At 42.5% G+C, this 11,480-nt stretch overlaps 1 long non-coding RNA gene across 1 annotated transcript; it reads right to left on the minus strand.

The window, feature by feature from the left end:
* Nucleotides 1-7,232: 7,232 nt before the first annotated feature.
* On the minus strand, nucleotides 7,233-9,407 carry LOC112219841. The gene is made up of 3 exons (XR_002948803.2): nucleotides 9,192-9,407; nucleotides 8,003-8,130; nucleotides 7,233-7,742 (listed from the first exon to the last, which is right to left on the minus strand). It is a non-coding gene; the product is annotated as an uncharacterized LOC112219841 (long non-coding RNA).
* Nucleotides 9,408-11,480: the final 2,073 nt, after the last annotated feature.

An 11,480-nucleotide genomic window follows, 5' to 3' on the forward strand; every position in this document is an offset into this window, starting at 1 on the left:
AGGATGCTTTACTGTTGGCATGGCACAGGACTGATGGTAGAGCTCACCTTGTCTTCTCCGGACAAGCTTTTTTCCGGATGCCCCAAACAATCGTAAAGGGGATTCATCAGAGAAAATGACTTTACCCCAGTCCTCAGCAGTCCAATCCCTGTACCTTTTGCGGAATATCAGTCAGTCCCTGATGTTTTTCCTGGAGAGAAGTGGCTTCTATGCTGCTCTTCTTGACACCAGGCCATCCTCCAAAAGTCTTCGCCTCACTGTGCATGCAGATGCACTCACACCTGCGTGCTGCCATTCCTGAGCAAGCTCTGTGCTAGTGGTGCCCCGATCCTGCAGCTTAATCAACTTTAGGAGATGGTCCTGGCGCTTGCTGGACTTTCTTGGGCGCACTGAAGCCTTCTTCACAACAATTGAACCGCTCTCCTTGAAGTTCTTGATGATCTGATAAATGGTTGATTTAGGTGCAATCTTACTGGCAGCAACATCCTTGCCTGTGAAGCCCTTTTTTGCAAAGCAATGATGACAGCAAGTGTTTCTTTGCAGATAACCATGGATGACAGAGGAAGAACAATGATTCCAAGCACCACCCTCCTTTTGAAGCTTCCAGTCTGTTATTCGAACTCAATCAGCATGACAGAGTGATCTCCAGCCTTGTCCTCGTCAACACTCACACCTGTGTTAACGAGAGAATCACTGACATGATGTCAGCTGGTCCTTTTGTGGCAGGGCTGAAATGCAGTGGAAATGTTTTTGGGGGATTCAGTTAATTTGCATGCCAAAGATCACTCTACATAACATTCTGGAGTATATGCAAATTGCCATCATACAAACTGAGGCAGCAGACTTTGTGAAAATTCATATTTTTTGTCATTCAGAAAACGTTTGGCCACGACTGTACTCCGTTTAATTTGATCCCAAAACAAACAAATAAATAAATTGATTTAATCCAGAAAATGCCACAAAATTACCATCAATCAATGAAATGTATTTATAAAGCCCTTTGTACATCAGCCGTTCCGTGAATGACTGTCAAGAATTAACCTTATTTTCCAGTGATGCCATGTTAGAGCTCCAGAAACATATTCTGGCAGCTTGGAGTTCACCTAAACAACTTTGACCAGCTTGCGCCTCTAAATAATCTGCAGCATGAAAGAAAGAGAAAGAGATGGAGGGAGAGTGAAAGAAAGAGAGGAAGGGAGAAAGAGAAAGAGAGGGAGAGGGAGGGAGAAATAGAGAGGGAGGGAGTGGGAATGAGAGAAAGATTGGGAGGGAGAGATAGAGAGAGAGGAAGGGAGAGAGGGAGATAGAGAGAGAAAGAGAGGGAAGGTGAGAGAAAGAGAGGGAGGGAGGGAGGGAGGGAGGGGGAGGGAGGGAGGGAGGGAGGGAGGGAGGGAGGGAGGGAGGGGGGAGGGAGGGAGGGAGGGAGGGAGGGAGGGAGGGAGAGTGAGAGAGCACTGAGGAGAGCTGAGGCCTCCTGGACCCAGAGGTTTTACATAAGCCAGCCTTTATGTTACCAAATGAAGTAATGCAACCAGTCGATGCAACCACTCGCCGCAGCCTAGGAAACCATAAATTGAGTTTTCATAAAAGAAACGTTGTGTAAGGAGGCCAGCTGGTGAGACTCACAGAGTAAACATGCTTTTCATCAAATGCAGTTGCTGAATTTAGCAACTATCGGGTCATTTTTCAGGACCAGATAAACAAAACACAAGTACTGAATCAGGGCTTGCAAAACAAAATCAATATCCATTTGATTATAATTCTATCAAACATACATATTCCATCCCGGCTGTGAACTGGGAGTCCTAAAAATAATGAAGTATTGGCATTCCCCCTGAAACTGCCCGGAAATGCCTGGAACATTCAAACATACCAAGGTTTAGGGATTTCTCTCCAAGCCTGGCCATGGAGCCAGCAGAAGAAATTAGGGTATATCTGTCATAGATTTCTTGGCTGTCGCATGGGCAAACAGACCAGAAAAACGCACTGACGGACTGAGGATAGGACAGGATTCCGTTGTGTTTGAAACATTTAGAAATTCAAAGTAGCCTCGCTACCGAGCACAAAAGCCAATTCTCTGCTGCGCTTGGTATAATGTAATTTACATGAGCTCCTCTGAGTCTGTTTTCTGTTGCCAGGCGATGTGAACCCAGACTGCCCTGGCGCTTAATAAATACGAGGACGAGCTGCATTGCTAAATCCTGTTTCTTCTCCTCACACGTGTTGCTAAATCATTGTGGCCCATGTGTCAAGACATTAGTATTGATAGAACATCAGGACCCTGTAATAAGTCTTCATCCTTAAACATGTTACCTATTCCAGAAAGCAGCCCCCCTGGAACGTCATAAATCTTCACGAGAGACATTTTCTCCACTGAACAAAGAGACCTATTATTTTTTTGCTGTCCTTGTATTCCTTCCATACGGTGACCTTTTAGATCAAGAAAAAAAAAAGGAAAGATTTAATGTACCCATCGATAAACTATTTCTGGCATAGTCAAATACAGTATAATGGTCACTGCTTCTGTGATCACCATGACAGAGAAGCAAGGAACGTAAGATGGTAACATGCTTAGCTCGATGAGGATATCTGTGAGGAAGAAAGTGACAAACCACCTTGTGAAACCGATAAACAGGCTGATCCCCGTTGCTTTTCATTGTTCTTTGGAGGACAGTTTCACTTCTTACAGCGAGGCTGCTGGTTCTCAGTCTTGGTTTTGTTGGTCTGTCCTTACTTCAGGAGGGGCGATGATTGGCCTCCCAGCCTACTAGGACCTGGTCCTGTCGTTCAACCTGAGAGATAATCAATGATTACCAGATCCACTGGTGCAGATAACGCTGTGGGATAGGCCCTGCTGAGCCATGTGACCATCTGTCAGCAGCCCATTCATCAACACTCAGACCTGTGGGGGGTGGGGGTGGGGTACAGAGGGGTGCATAGGAATGTTTATTCAAGAGATTGTATCATGGCCCTTTTGAATGGGGACTTCGTAGACTGTCTGGGAAATGTGCATTTCCTTACATTTTCATAATTTATAACAGCATACTGTAATCCTATAAATGTTATGGACCGTGTTCATGTTCTGGGCTTGAAAGAAAAGTCAACATCCAGGAGTTGACTTTGGAGAGGTAGCCTGCCTTCCTGCCTCAAATCTATGTCTGGTATTTGCATTATGCGACAGCTTTAGTCTGTCTCTCAAACACAGAAGTCCCTCACACACCATTGCAGTAAATCCTGTTGATAGTAATACCTAGCTATTGAAAAACGTTCCATTCCCTGCTCCGTGTTAAAACTGGTATTGAGTGATTTGACTTGAAAGAAAAAAACTTTGATGTCAGTAGAAAGCATTCTCCTTTGATCTGTGGCGGAAATTCTAACACTGTTGCCAAATTCAGACATTTTGTTCTCACCCGTCAGGCTCCATTCTTGATATGGCCACGGTGCTAACAGCTATCTGCCACCTGTACACCACAGATACATCTGCCCTGAGTAGCAACCTACCAGCTCTCACAGTCCCACGTCAGAATTAGACGATCATCCATATTTCTCAAACGTCAAAATTTTAAGTTGTTCCAAATTCCGAAAGGTTCATTAAGGGTTAAGTTTTGGGAAAATAAAAAAATCTGAGGCAGATGCTTGCGTCCTCCGCCATCCCCGTCCAGCAAAACCAAAACCTACATGAAGGTAACAGCGCTCACTGTTGCCCCTAGTGGACGGTTTCCACGTCATCTCCCAACATCCTCAGACATGGATGGACGTCAAATTGATGAGTTGGGCCAGAGCCAGAACACATGTGGGTAAAGCGGGCATTGATACTCTGATTGGTAAGATATGATCCAATTACTTTGTTCTGTACAACAACCCTCATTTTGACATTACCACAAAAAACTTTATTGACGTCAGTCTCAGACTGAAGTATGTAGCAAACGATAGAGCAGCAGAAGAATTCAGTTTGAGTTGTCAGGTAAAGATACTAAATTACTGCCTCTAAAGTAAACACCACTGAATACACGGAAAAAGACAGAGGTTTTTGTGTACAGTGCACTCAAGTGCCAAAAGCAATATTTTGATGCGGAAGCTATACCTGTCTCCCAACTTCCTGTCTTATGTAAATCTAGATTTGTACACAACATAGGACTGGTCTGGAGTCAGTTGAGAGCAACGTGATTAATATACAAACAGGCAGGCAGGCCTGATCCCAGGTAGCACACACACACACACACACACACAAGCTTAGTTAAAGGGCTTCAACTGTAAATCTGATCTTGCCTGTGGTCATGGCAGAGAGAGAAGTGAGGGGTTTGAATGGGCTGTGACGCAAGCTGTGCACAATGAAAGAACCAACTGTGTGAGTGTTGAGGGACATGAATTCACATATGCTCCCTCATTCTGACACACACACACACACCACATTATATCATACACACAGGTGTACTCACATGTACGTTACTCAGAAACACATACGACACACATGCAGGCGAACACACAGTCGCACACACACACACAGTCCAACACGCACAGACAGTCGCACACACACAGTCGCACACACACACACACACAGTACTGTTTAACCTCAGTCCCAGACAGAAAGTCCATCATAGAGAATCGTTATAGTAAAATCTAATCTATATAATCACCACTGTATGTGAAGGCAATGCAAACAGAGGAACTATAAAAGAGGGTGCAGTACTGAGCTGACTCAGCACAACACTGAATGAGAACTGTCCCGTGTGTGTCACTGCACATAGTACCTGTATTAGAGTAGTGGAGGTAGTTGGCAGGGGCTGTGGACGGTGAGCAGCACTCCTAACATGCTGTACCCCATTCTATTATTAACCATCATTAGACAGGCAAATCTGACACAAGACGAGGATGACAGCACAACAAAGCCTTCTCAAAGGAAGCCATATAAAATACAGTTTATTTTTACCCAGTCCACAAAACCCATTTTTGAAGCAGTATTAAGCTGAGCTGTGAGTGTGGCGCCACAGACTTGTTGTCCGGCTCCAATAAACAGGGAGAGAGGGGAGAGAGGGAGAGAACGACTTGCGGACGACGTGCACGTAAAAGTGATTAGACAGGGGCGGGCTGAGCAGCTTCGCCGTTCACCACCGTTAGCGTCCGCCCACCGACGTATAATGCCTTCCCTGGGAATGGAAGCTTGAAAAGTTTACGATAACGCACTCGCCGTCATTTTTTTTAACAGCCATTTCTATTGATACATTCCCCACATGGCCCTGAGATTTATATTATTGTTGCAAGTCTCCCAGGATCCTCTCTTCTCCTGCTGCCAGGGGAGTTGCTCTCCACTTTATGCCTCGTATAGAACTATATAAAACATTGATGAATAATCTCTCTCTCTCATTCCCCCACCCACTTTCTGCTTCTTTCAACCTAACCTCTCTCCACTCCTGCTTTCCCTCTCCCTCGTACTGAACAGGCCAACATCTTCCCACAAAGGCAGGCAGAAAAACTGCAGGTCACCGTAGTCTGTCTCCAGGTTATCATCAGGAGAGGGAAAACAGCTGACTACTCTCTCACGCCTGCAGTAGCCTGTTGATTATAATAGCTATACTTTTCTCAAAAGCTTATATTTCCATCAAATGTACACCCTCTCTATGTAGTCTTTTAACAGATAAGGGAAAACAGTGGGTTCACTAAAGTGCCAGGTTAGGACGTCACTACACCATGTGCATGTGCATGTGCATGTGCTGAATGTGAAAATGTAAGCATATCATCCCATTTTGAATGGGTGCCATGTTTCTCTGCCTGCTCCTGCCAAGTCTATGATGGACCAGGCCCTCAAAGGTGCCCATGGGTAATCAATGTGGCCAGTTAGGAGAGATGTCCTGAGTGATGTCCTGGCAAAATTCCCAATCTGGCCCTCAAACCATAATCCCCAGTTTACGATTGGCTCATTCATCCCCCTCCTCTCCCCTGTAACTATTCCCCAGGTCTTTGCTGTAAATGAGAATGTGTTCTCAGTCAATTTACCTGGTAAAATAACAGATTTAAAAAATTAAATAAGAATAAATAAAATAATATATAAAAAAATATTTAAATTAAAAATAAATCTCTCAAAGGTCACTAAATTCATAATCTCAATAGTCAGCCAATAACAACAGAAGTTGTTGATACTGGAGCTTTCGCTACAGCCAAGCTCAACATGGTGGTAAAGCCCTCCATCTAGTGGACAATTTAGTAACTACAGTTCATCATCTCAATAGTCAGCCAATAACATCAGACGTTGCTGATACTGGAGCATTCGCTACTACCAAGCTCAACATGGTGGTAAAGCCCTTCATCTAGTGGACAATTTAGTAACTACAGTTCATCATCTCAGTCAATATCAACATCCATTCCTTTACTAAGATTTGTGTCTATTAGGTAGTTGTTGTGGAATTACATGTTAGATATTGCTGCACTGTCGGAACTAGAAGCACAAGCAATTTCACTACACTCGCAATAACATCTGCGAACCATGTGTATGTGACCAATAAAATTGGATATGATTTGATTTGAAATCAATATCAGTGAAAAAGATCATACACATGGTTTGCAGATGTTATTGCGAGTGTAGTGAAATGCTTGTGCTTCTAGTTCCGACAGTGCAGCAATATCTAACATGTAATTTAACAATTCCACAACAACTACCTAATACACACAAATCTAAGTAAAGGAATAAGAATATGTACATATAAATATATGGATGAGCAATGACAGAGCGGCATAGGCAAGATGCAGTAGATGGTATAATGCAAGATATGTAAACATTATTAAAGTGGCATTATTAAAGTGTTGAAATGGGGACCAATTCTATACAGAGTGGGGTTGTTTGTCACCAAAGATGATCCTTACCTTGATCCCTACGGTTTGGAAATCATACCAGAGCCCACACAAACATATAGGTCTCTAAACTGAGAGCTGTTGCCTGGCCTTTTGTGTAGATCGTTGACCAAAAATTACAATTACATCCATTTTAATTCCACTTTGGAACACAAGATCATGTGGAAAAAAGTCAAAAGGTGTGAATACTTTCTACAGCATACATTATTATTGCCAAATAAGACAAGAAAACGTAAGCAACAACACACAGCAGGAGGGAGCTGAAGGAGACCAGTATTAGGCCTAGGTTCATGTAGTGAAAAAGTGTAACACCAAATCAAAATATATCTGCAGTGCAGCTAGGGCCACATCAACCCTAGACACAAGAACATACAAAGATAAATAAAAAATTTAAAAAACGTGTTTATTGATTCATGGTATGACAGATAAGATAGTGTCGTTGGAATTACCTTTCTAAATCATGTTATAATGGAATTTAAATAAACTATCCTAATTTGGATGATTTATTCGTAAACATTTGGTCTTATTTCATAACGGAATGGAATAGGCTATTATGGATACGGCAGTGTATCAGGAGGTAGTTTATCCCTCTAGGTCTTTCACCAAGTAAGGGTCTGCTTTTTTCAGGGCCTGGTAAAAATGTTCCTGTGCAGTTTTCCCCTTGTTAATAACCATGGTCAGCAGAGCTTCATTTTTCTTGGTCCGTGTGGTTTTGATCTCTATCTCCTCTCTATCCTCCTCACTCAGAACCCCAAGGTCTATGAGATTGCTGAGGATGGGACGAAGGTTGCCCATCCTGTTCTCCAGATCATTCTTGTGTGTTTTCAGGAAATCATGAACTGATGACATCATGGGGCCGGAGGGGCTGGTGTGCTGGGGTGCCGCAGACAAAGAGCCTGCAAGAGAAGAGGACTCACTGTTATAATAAATATCCATAGAGATAGTGATGAGTCAAATGGAAATCATTCTAGCTGCCGTATGCGCAAGCTCGAACGATTGGTACGATTGGTACGATTGGTATGATTGAGTGTGAATGTTTTATGTCAATATTTGTCAATAATTGAACTTTTGTCTCATATGAGTGCAATTCTCAGTTTATTTATTTTGTGCAAAATCATTGTGTTAAAAGTGTAGATTTTACACTACCCGTCATCACCTGTATGATAATGGATTGCCCCAATGGTGTTACCAGTCATTATGGGAGCGTTGACACTGGACCCATTATTGGCTGAGATGTTGAAGGGTTGGCCAGAAGAAGACCCAGATTCCGGACCAGATGCCATTCTATGTCATTAGACACAGAACATTTTGAATATGAGGGAAAACATGATCTATTTCATTTTGTAAAGTTGACTGAAGTCCTAGACCTATCAAGGAATACAGATATGGAGACAGCATACAGCCAATTTGAGTCACGTCTCATGTAGACAGAATATGATTGCTGATTTGATCTACAAACATCTACTCAGCCTACGTTAAGCATTGTCTCTCAACCTGGTCTCGGAGCATTTTGTATTATTCTGTATGTAAACCGAGACACTCCATTTAGTACAATATGTTGTGTTTTGTATGGTATGTATTAATTTGTGTATGTCCATTTCGTATTATATGTTACGAAATACAATGAATTATATGTTATGGATTTGCTAAACTTACAATATGTTACAAATTTCCAAAACGTATGATATGTTACGAATTCTAGCTAGGTGGCTAATATTAGGTCGTTTTTCGAACATTAGCTAGACTAGGAGTTACGGTTAGGGTTAAATTGTAATTTTGTAACTAAATCCAGGCTGTATCACATTTGGCCCAGCATTGTCCGGGGTAGGCCGTCATTGCAAATAAGAATCTTAACTGACTTGCCTAGTTAAATAAAGGTGAAAAAAAAGTTTTAAAGTTTAGGAGTTAGGTTAAAGGGTTATGGTTAGGATTGGGTGAAGGGTTATCTAAACGGGTTAAGTTTTTGCCAAATTTAAGTAACCATTTGTCTTATGTAACCATACCAAACATAACATATCACAGTAAATGAATTCCCTCAGATTTATACATGCAGAATAATATGAAATGCTCTGAAACCAGGTTGTTTCTCTCTACCGATTACAGTATAGGACATTACATAACTGCTAAATGTCGTTAAGAACATGAATATACAATGCAAGTCAAACACACATTTATTTGTCAAATTACGCACTGTTCATTGCATTATGCCAGTTTACAAGGGCAGGAAAAAGCCATCCCACTCCGTCACTCAGATTTTCGATCATATTCTGATTATATTCCAAACGAATTCAAATCGCACACAAATTAACACGTTCTATTGGAAAATATCTCAAACATCGCCTTACCAAGGTTGATGTTCTAGCTCGGGAGATGTAGGCTACCTTTGTATGAATGTTCTCTTCTCTTTTAAAGTTACAAAAGTTTAGAAGGAAACTACAGAAGACTATTTTCACTTTCGCTTTCTGATTGCATTACGTCTCTATCACACCGATTGTCAAGGCGTTTTGGTATATGTTTCAAATGGAACGCTGTGTTGGCCTTGCAGCATTGCAGAGGCAGTTGTGTGTGGTGCGTTCGTTGGATTTATGGAACGTATTCGTCGAACTACGTGTATATGGCTTGACAGAAATGGAGGCAGAAGGAGAATTTTGAACTGTTGCTGCACACATCTCCAGATGATGCTGGGACACTATTGGTGTGATCGGGGCGTGAGCCTATCAGTGCTGTTGGTTGTTGTTGTAAACCTATACAGGAATACCACCACATATGGTTGTTAATAAGAACTCAAAGGACATGCAACTTAGACTGTCGAAATTGAATGCATACCTCGTTTTTGAGTTCTAATTAACAACCATATGTGGTTGTATTCCTGTATAGGTTTACAACAACAACTGCAATTCTACACATTTTCCCATATGGATTAGAGAAAATGTTGCAATTTTAAAGCAAGCTTTCTGCAATTCTTTATATTTTGTTATAGGGCGGAGGGGAGTTGAGCAGTTTTATAGCTAGTTTCCTGCAACTCAACCCATTTTGCCAAGACTTAAAGTACCAGTCAAGGGTTTTTCTTTATTTGACCATTTTCTACATTGTAGAATAATAGTGAAGACATCCAAACTGTGAATTAAAAACTTATGGAATCATGTAGTAACCAAAAAAGTGCTTCTTCAAAGTAGCCACCCTTTGCCTTGATGACAGATTTGCACACTCTTGGCATTCCCTCAACCAGCTTCTCTTGGAATGCTTTTCCAACAGTCTTGAAGGAGTTCCCACATATGCTGAACACTTGTTGGCTGCTTTTTCTTCACTCTGCAGTCCAACTCATCCCAAACCATCTCAATTGGGTTGAGGTTGGGTGATTGTGGAGGCCAGGTCGTCTGATGCAGCACCCCATCACTCTCCTTATTGGTCAAATAGCCCTTGCACAGCCTGGAGGTGTGTTGTCCTGTTGAAAAACAAATGATAGTCCCACTAAGCGCAAACCAGATGGGATGGCATATTGCTGCAGAATGCTGTGGTAACCATGCTGGTTAAGTGTGCCTTGAATTCTAAATAAATCACTGACAGTGTCACCAGCAAAGCACATTACACCTCCTCCTCCATGCTTCACAGTGGGAAACACACATGCGGAGAGCGACCGTTCCCCTACTCTGCGTCTCACAAAGACACGGCAGTTGGGACTAAAAATCTCACATTTGAACTCATCAGACCAAAGGACAGATTTCCACCGGTCTAATGTCCATTTCTTGTGTATCTTGGCCAAAGCAAGTCTCTTCTACTTATTGTTGTCCTTTAGTATTGATTTCTTTGCAGCAATTCGACCATGAAGGCCTGATCCTCCAGTTGATGTTGAGATGTCTGTCACTCGTCACTCTGTGAAGCATTTACTTGGACTGCAATTTCTGAGGCTGGTAACTCTAATGAATTTATCCAAGGCAGCAGAGGTAACTCTGGGTCTTCCTTTCCTGTGGCGGTCCTCATGAGAGCCAGTTTCATCATAGTCCGTGATGGTTTTTGCGACTGCACTCGAAGAAACTTTCAAAGTTCTTGAAATTTTCTGGATTGACTGTTACACCAGTCTTCGCTTTGGCTCCACCTCCTGTCCAGCTCAGGCTTTCAGCGTCGCCGGCCTTCTAGCTACTGCCGAACCTACTGCTGGCAAACGCCCTTCACTCATCAACCCCGGCTGTCTCGTCATCATTACATACACCTGGTTCCAATCCCCACTCTTTATATACTCCCTCTGCCATTTGTCTTTGTTGGTCATTGTAAATATGACTTGTTTTCCTGAGAGGAATCTCTCCTACTATTTCCTGAGTATATTATATTTTGCACTTTGGGATCGCCCTGTGCCTTTTTGTTTATGGAGATATATTTTGAGCACAACAGCATTTAGGATTCATCCAGCTTTGATCTATGGTGCTTAAATAAACTCAGTAGTTCTAAACCTGCGACTGCCTCCTGCCTACTCCTCTCTACACCAGTGATAGAATGACCGACCCAAGAAAACAGGAAGCAGCAGGATATTCCGACCTCTCGGCTGTAGGAGCAAAGCTCCACCACCACAACCCGTGCCTGGAGCGCCTCGGGACTGCCATGGACTATGTGCCTCGGACCTACACCAATGACAGTGC

The sequence above is a fragment of the Oncorhynchus tshawytscha genome, linkage group LG20, assembly GCF_018296145.1.
Source record: "Oncorhynchus tshawytscha isolate Ot180627B linkage group LG20, Otsh_v2.0, whole genome shotgun sequence".
Taxonomy (NCBI): Eukaryota; Metazoa; Chordata; class Actinopteri; order Salmoniformes; family Salmonidae; genus Oncorhynchus; species Oncorhynchus tshawytscha.